Source organism: Vombatus ursinus, unplaced genomic scaffold, assembly GCF_900497805.2.
Source record: "Vombatus ursinus unplaced genomic scaffold, bare-nosed wombat genome assembly UNPS02000582.1, whole genome shotgun sequence".
Taxonomy (NCBI): domain Eukaryota; kingdom Metazoa; phylum Chordata; class Mammalia; order Diprotodontia; family Vombatidae; genus Vombatus; species Vombatus ursinus.
Window position 1 is genome coordinate 16038096 of NW_020940360.1, and position 8968 is coordinate 16047063.

Genomic DNA, 8968 nt, shown 5'->3' on the forward strand with positions numbered 1-8968 from the left:
AACAAACCTCTTCAAATGGTGGTTGAAACAGTTTCTACATGACCCAGTCTGTTTGTGGGAAAGTGTCAGTTTAAAAAAAAAAAATGCAACAAGATGGTTCAACAAGTGCTGTAAAGTAGCTCAAACCCAAGGCACTATGTCTGTCCCTATGTATGGTGCAGAATATGCTCATCTGTACCTCAGTCCAACTACTGACAATAGCCACATAATCTAATTAAGTATAGAGTACTGTTTGGTTTTAAGAAAGTTTGCCTATGAATTAAATATTTTACAAATTGTAAAAAAAAAAAAAAAGTCCCCATGGTATACAATTCTCACTGTCATTCCCCTACATTGCTATTTCTACCCTCTCCCTTCCCCAATTTTCATGTTTGTAGATGATGAATTGGATTTTGAGAGTGTTATTTGAATTAGTATTCTTATTTTTCATATTTTTATTATTGTTTTTGCTTCAAATACTGCCAAGGATAGTAGGCATTTAGTAAAGGCTAACTGTCATATATAATGACCTAATATTCCATAACATGATAAATATTAGATACTCATTTCTTTTTCATTGGACTTCTGCCACTGAAGCTACCAAGATCCCTATAAAACTTCAAACTTAAATTATGTTATATAATAGCTGTTGTCTTAACAACTATAGTAATGTTCCTTAATCCTTTAAGGATCACTTTTTACAATTTATGTATGGTTATGAACAAAGAAATTGCCAAATAACTACTTTTGATCCACCTTATATATAAAAATGCTCAGTGTATAAGTCCAAAATCCAAATCTTCACCCTCCCCCTCAAAAAAAAGGTCAAAGAAAACACAGCACTATGAAGCTTGTATATTCATGTAAACTATCATTTGAATGAATGTTGATGATTAACATCTTCATAGATATATTCCCTATACCTATTTGAAAAGTCATTCTCACCTAAAGCCAGGCTTGGTTAAAACAAGTATAAAACAGAAGGACACATATTTTCCCTAGGTAGACTTCACATTCCTTGAATGGGTTGAACAGCTTGTTTTCTGTTTTTTGGCAGTTACATATTTCTTTCCCTATAATTTGTGCTACCAGTTGAAAAGCTCATTGTAATAAGGATTAACAGACAGAGCTGACCGCTATTATTTTTAAGGACTCACTTAAAATTGGTAGAAATATGCTAACTGTACTGCCTTTTTGAATTTTGATGCTTACCTCATGTTTTGAGAGCTCACATTTTATTTTAAGCAATGATCGTTCAGGCTTATTTCTTGGAGAATGTATCTACAACTACTAATTTTTCATTTTTTCTATGCCAATAATGCACAATTTTCCAATATTAAGTGGAATCTAGTTTGTTGGATGCCAGATCTTCAAAGACCAGGTTTGTCAGTGTAGACAGACAGATGTAATAATTATAGTTGCTCCAATTCTTCCAATGTCCTAATGATGTGGTTTGGGTTCTCCTAATATTATCTAGATAATTTTTTGCTTGCTCTGGACATGGAGGAATTTTCCAGGGATAACAAACCTCAGCACTTTGGGTTACCCCTTGAGGTTTAATTATTTGATAGCATGGACACCAGCTACCTAGGATTGACACTCATGCTTGGATTGCAATTTCTGTGGTGAGAGAGGCAACCAAAATGATGAGATTATACACCTATTTGAAAAGTTTCCAATCTGGATAATTGTAACTGCAGTAGTGGCCAAGATTGAATACAGAAAAAAGTACTGAAGAACACTTTGCGGTGGTGGAACTTGAGGGGTAAATGGGAATAATAATGAGTTGGTAGAAAGATAAGGGAGAGGACCGACACTCTCACTATATGCAAAAGAATGTTCAAAAGTTATCTTCTCACATTTTACTGTTTTGTTTCCTTTTCTTTAAGAACTATTAAGGACAAAGCATCAGGAGTGTGGGAGTAGTCTGATGTAGAATGTTGAAAAAGGAAATCTGTTAAATTTGATACAGTGTGAAAAAAGTATTAAAGATAATTGAAGTTTATTTTTCTTTCTCAAACTAAAATCCTAATTATTTGCAATTGTCAATCACTAATTTAGTACTATCATGTCACATTCAGGGACAGAAGGATAATGATTCTTCCTTTTGTATACATTTAAGGTATTATGGTAGCTCATATTAAATGACAGTAAAGGAATCAGAAATATTCTCTGTCAATGGGCCTTAGGGGAACAAGGTACTTTATGGCTCAGTTTTTAATGGTTCTCATGATTCCTAAGGGGAGTCATAATTTTTTTAATCAGGCACAGATGTCATTTAATGAAAGCCTATTTTCTCAGTTGAGGCCACTGACAGTGTGTTTAACAGTTGCCTTAATAGCTTTGAGTATTTCTTTTGGCCTCAGCTGATCTACATTTCAGGCCAATTCTTCAACTAAGGGGAGGGAAACTCTATAGGATTTTAAAATATTCTTTGCAATGTAACAAAAGGCAATACGGGTTATCAATTTCAACTCCAGATTAGGTCTGATTTCTTTGAGTCTGAATATTAACAGAATCAGAAATTTCATTCTGGATTGTCCTGGTCTTTATAATGACCCAGAAATCTCTTTACAGTGGAAACTCATTTCACTCCTGGACTTCACACTTTGAAAGTGCCCTCCACCCAAGGGTGTGTTAATAAATGTATTTCTGAGAAGTAAATGTAGTCAGAACACACTTTTGAGTTTAATCTGCATTATTAACATTTTTCCATCACTTTCATAAATCTAGACAATCCAAAAAAATGATAAATCATTCCCCTATTTGTAGTGTTTGCTGATTTCTGAAGTGTAAATGCTCATACTGAAATGTTAGCAATCTATTCTTGAGCCAATAAGATCTGGCTCGAATATACCTCTGACCTTTTCTGTGTTATCTTTCCATTAGAATATCAGCTCCTTTAGAGTAGAGACATCTTTCTTCTTGAATTTACATTTTTAAAGCTTAGTATTGTGCCTGCCATACAGTAAGAACTTAATAAGTGCTTGTTGCTGATGTCTTCTTCAATTTAGAATCACAAAATCAGAATTTTATTAGAATAATACTATCCATCAAGTCTAACATTTAACTGAAAACAAAAATTCTCATTATAATACACACTATGAATGTGTATGGCTTTGGGGGAGAGAGGTGAAAGAGGCCATCTGCATTGGACTTCTTGACAGCTCGGATTATCATTATGTTTAACTTTACAGTAAGCTTAAAGTTGCCATTTTTCATGACTGTCATTGAATTGTTCCTAGTTCATGTAATTGTACATATAAATTGGGAAATTCCTTGTGTGGCATGATGTTGAAACAAAACTGGTTGTGTTTATATGGATTCTTTCCAGATGATGATAATAATGACCACAAAGATATCTACCATTTATATTGTACTTTAAGATTTTCCAAGTTCTGTACAAATGCTATATTATGTTATTTTCACAACAGCCCTGGAAGGCATGTGCTAATAGAATCCCTGGTGAGGTAGTGAAGTGAAAGAGTATTGGACCTAGTATCAAAAAGACTTAAGTTCAAATCTAGTCTCAGAAATTTACCTGCATTGTGAACATGTAAAAGTCGCTTAAACTCTGTCTGAGTTTCTACATTTGTAAAGTGGGGGATAATCATAGCAGCTATCTTAGAGGGTTCTTGGGAAAATAAAATGAAATACTGTTCATAAGGCACTTTTTCTTTTTAAACATTTTATTTTTGCCAATTACATGTAAAAACAATTTTAACTTTTTTTTTTAATTTTGAGTTCCAAATTCTCTCCCTCCCTCTCTTTAATTCCCCCCATTGAGAAGGCAAGCAATTTTATATAGGTTATACATGTGAAGTCATGCAAAATATATTTCTGTATTAGCAATGTTGAAAGACAAAAGACAGAACAAAACAAATAAAACACAAAAAATAGTTTTTAAAAAAGTGTATTCAGAATCCATCAGTTCTTTCTCTGGAGATGAATCATATTTTTCATCATAAGTCCCTTGGAGTTGTCATGAATTATTGTTTTGCTAAGAATAGCTAAGTCATTCACAGTTGATCATCATATAACATTGCTGTCACTGTGTACACTGTTCTCCTACTTCTGCTCACTTAATTTTACATCAGTTCATGTAAGTCTTTCCAAGTATTTTCTGAAAGCATCCTGCTTGTCATTTCTTGCAACACAAAAGTACTCTGTCACAATGATATAGCACAACTTATTCAGCCATTCCCCCATTGGTAGGCATCCTCTCAATGCCCAATTCTTTTATTTTTAGGCAATTAGGGTTAAGTGACTTGCCCAGAGTCACACAGCTAGTAAGTATCAAGTGTTTGGTCTGAAGCTGGTTTTGACTTCAGGTCCTCCTGACTTCAGGGCTGGTGTTCTATCTACTGTGCCACCTAGCTGCCCCTCAATGCCCAATTCTTTACTACCACTGAAAGAGCTGCTATAATATTTTTGTACATAAAGGTCCTTTTTTTTTAATCACTTTGGGTTACAGACTTAGTAGTGATATTGCTGGATTAAATGGCATACATAGTTTTAAGCCTTTGGGCATAATTCCAAATTGCTCTCCAGAATGGTTAAATTGGTTCACAACTCCACCAATTATCCAAATTTTCCCAAATCCCCTACAACATTTGACATTTTCCATTTTTGTTATATTAGTTAAACTGATAGGTGTGAGGTGGTATCTCAGAGTTGTTTTAATTTGAATTTCTCCAATCAATAGTGATTTAGAGCATGACTTCTTAAACTTTTTTCCACTAGTGGCCCCTTTTCACCCAAGAGATTTTTACATAACCCTGGGTATATAGATGTATAAAATAGGTGAACAAATCAAACATTTACTGATAATAAATCATAAAGAAATTTATTTTAAAACAATTATTTGGCATACATATACATAAAATTTTACCATTTGTTAAAGATAAAAGCAAATTTGCATACTAATGAGATGGATGTGTTTGTTCATTTTTACATAAAGAATTAAATCTTCGTGGAATATTTGATACTGCAAACTGTAGAGCACCTTCAATGTTTTTCAGAGTTGATTGATATTTTGATTTTATAATCATCAATATTGACAATGCCACTTCACGTAAATATGTGGAACAAAATGGCAGAAGTGTGTTTAGGACCATTTTAGAAATTGTTGGAAATTCTGTCTTAATCCCACGCCAAAATTCACTTAAATATTTTTTTTTAGGAAACTTAAATTTTAAATCCATGTTGCTTAATACTTCAGCAAATTCTTCTTGAACTTTTAATGGCACATGATTATTTTTTTTAATTTCAATTGAATATGGTTTATGAACCAAACTTAGTTTTTTACTAAGGAATACTTTAGGAAAGCATTTCTCAAACTGTGTCTCCAGGCACTTCAGATGATCAATTATAACTCTTACAATTAAATCTTTGGAAAGGTTATTTTCAATTATAAAATCATCTGTAGCTGTAAACATCTCTAAAGAACCATTTTTTACTCTATTCCTCCATATGTTAACTTTTTTAGTAAAATTTTAAATTTTATCTTTTAACATAAATATGCTACAATTCTTTCCTTGAAGCAGCATATTCAAATCATTGAGTTTTTTTTAAAATATCTGACAAATAACAGTTTTGAAAGTCGTAAGTAATTATGGGGAAAAGTTAACAAAATTGGATTTCTGCTCAGTCAAAAATATAACAACTTCATCTTTCTGTTTCAATAATCTGTTTAAACTTCTCCCTCTTAAGAGCCGCCTTACATCTTCATGTAGTAATAAACTTTTGTAATTGGAGTCCATGTCTTTCCAAAGGTTTGAAAACAAACTGTTAAAGTCATGGCTTTTAATGAAGTTAATGATTTGGATAGTACATGAAGCACAACATCTAATTCTCATGACTTTTTTTTTTTTGGCTACAAGTGCCTCTTGATGGATCATGCAGTAAGTGAAAGTGATATGTTCATTGCTACCAGCTTTAACTTTTGCTACAAATCCAACATTCTCACCCATCAATACTCCAGCACCATCTGTGCAGACTCCAACATAATTTTTCCACTATAAACCTTCATTTGTGAAAAATTAATTGACTTTAAAAGATATATTTTCCCATCTTGTGTGACCTTCCAAAGGGTGATAAAACAATAATTTCTCATGTATGTTTCCTTCATAAATATATCTTACATAAAGTAACAACTGTATCATGATAGAAATGCCATTTGTTTTATCAAAATGAATTGCAAACTTTGGGCTGCCCTTAAGCCTGGAAATAAGCTGCTGGAATTGATCATTATTAATTTCAGAAATTCTTTTGGAAACATAAAGGAACTTTAAGAATTTCATCCCCATTCTTTTTCCCATGAACTATTTCTGACATTTTAATAGCAGCAGGTAACACAAGATTTTCTATGATGTAAGGATAGAATTAATAATAAATTAAATAAGTTTCATAAGATGCAAGTAAATACTTTTCTGTTGACAGTAACAAATTTTCCAAACATTGTTGTTCTTTGTTTGAAGATTTTAAAAGTCATTCAAAAAATTCCATTGGCTTATTTCAGTATACTTCATGCTTGGTATTAAGATATCATTTTAGTTTGGCTTGTTTCATGCTCTCTGCAGCCAAAACTTCATTACAAATTAAGTAAAGAGGTTTTCCCACACCATCATCATTATTAGAGATAAATTCATATTGCAAAAATGATTTAACATATTTTCTTTCTCTTGTCAATTTAGGTGTACTAAAACCTCATAGTGAAGACTCTGCCACATTATCATCAGTATTTTTGCCTCTTTTCTCTAAACTTAGCCACTTATCCATAAGCAAAAGTATTTTTGTCCTAAAATATAAATAACTATTGTTAATAAATTCTCAAATACTGGCTTTAGTGTATGATTAACTTTAAAAATGATGTTCACATGTACATATACATACAGTGGTGATGGTGGAGCTATATTATTAAAAGGATTTTGTCTTATTTGCTGCAATTAAACACATGCTTCTGTAAAAAAAAAGAGATAACAGCAATTCTTAAATCAAACATTCTAACACAATACAATACAAAGATATACTAATTTGATACTTATATGCCAAGGAATAAGGTAGGGAAATATTAAAACTCTTTATTTTCCCTAATTAAACTATTATGTTCCTGGAAGAGCAGAAATATTTGCATTTACAGTAAAAAAAAAATTGCAATTCATAACATACAATCATCTTGAATATGAGCTGAGGTGTTTCTAGCACTGTTTGTTGGTTTTGCTTCGCATAAGCATACACAGTGCAAAATGCTCATGTTGTGTGTTCAGAACCAAGGCTGCAGTGAAGTTTTGTGTTGCAATATGGACAAGTGCTACCAGAAACACCTTGGATTCATTATGCATTTGATTTTGAACTAATTTTTGGTTGTTGCACATTCAGAAATCTTTTACTGTTGCCAAATTTTTCACAACCCCCACATTCATTTGCATGGTCATGACCCACAGTTAAAGAAACACTAATTTAGAGCATTTTTTTTATATGACTACAGATAGCATTGACTTTTTTTTCTTTTGAAAACTGCCTATCCCTGTCCTTTGATTATTTATAAGTTGGGGAATGACTTGAATTCTTATAAATTTGACTCCATTCTCTATAGACTTTTGAAATGAGGCTTTTATCAGAAAAAAGCTATTTTTTTACACTTATGATTACTGTGCAATTTTCTCCACCCTACTTCCCCCTCTTTATTCTTTTATTTCTCTCCTTTCAGCCTGTCCCTTCTAAAAAGTTTCTTCCTGACTACATCCTTCCTCAATCTGCCCTTCATTCTAACACATACACATATACACACCCTCCTCATCCATTTTCCCTCCTACTTCCATTTAGTATAAAATAGATTTCTATACCCAACTGAGTGTGCATGTTATTCTCTTTTTGAGTCAATTCCAATAAGAGTAAGTTTCATTAATTGTTTGCCACCCCTTCATCTTCCCTAACAATGTAAAAGCTCATTAATGTCTCTTTTATATGAGATAATTTACCTCATTCTACTTCTCTCTTCTCCCTTCTCCAAGTGCATCCTATTTTCTCATCCTTTAATTTTTTTTTTAATATCAACACATCATAATCAACTCAATCAACACTCTCTATGTATTCTCCTTCTAACTACCCTAATATTGATAAAGGTCTTAGGAGTTACAAATATAATCTTCCCGTGTAAGAATATAAGTAGTTTAACTTTATTGAATCCCTTATGATTTCTTCTTTTTCCTGTTTACTTTTTTATACTTGCCTAAAGTCTTGGATTTGAAAGTCAAATTTTCTACTTAATTCTGGTATTTTCATCAGGAATGCAAGAAAGTCCTCTCTTACATTAAATGTATGTTTTTCCCCTGAAGGATTATATTCAGTGTTGCTGAGTGATTCTTATAATCCTAACTCCTTTGCCCAAGGCAATATTGTATTCCAAGAATTCTGATCCTTTAGTGTAGAAGCTGCTGAATCTTGTGTTATCCTGACTATAGCTCCACAATATTTGAACTATTTCTTTCTGGCTTCTTGGATTATTTTCTCCTTGGACCTAGAAGTTCTGGAATTGGCTATAGTATTACTGAGAATTTTAATTTTGAGATTTCTTTCAGGAGGTGATCAGTGGATTCTTTCAATTTTTATTTTACCCTCTGCTTCAGGGATATCAGGGCAATTTTCCTTGATAAATTCTTGATTTTTTTATTCATGAATTTCACAAAGTCCAATAATTTTTAAATTACTTCTCCTGGATCTGTTTTCTAGATCAGTTGTTTTTCTGGTGGGATATTTCACATTTTCTTCTATTTTCCCCCATTCTTTTGATTTTGTTGTATCATTTCTTGATATCTCATGGAATCATTAGCTTCCACTTGCCCAATTTTAATTTTTAAGGAATTATATTCTTAGCTGACCTTTTGTACCTATCTATTCATTTGGCTAATTACATTTTTAAGGAATTCCTTAGTGATTTTTTTGTCCCTCTTTTTTTTGTTTGGCCAATTCTGCTTATTAAAGAGTT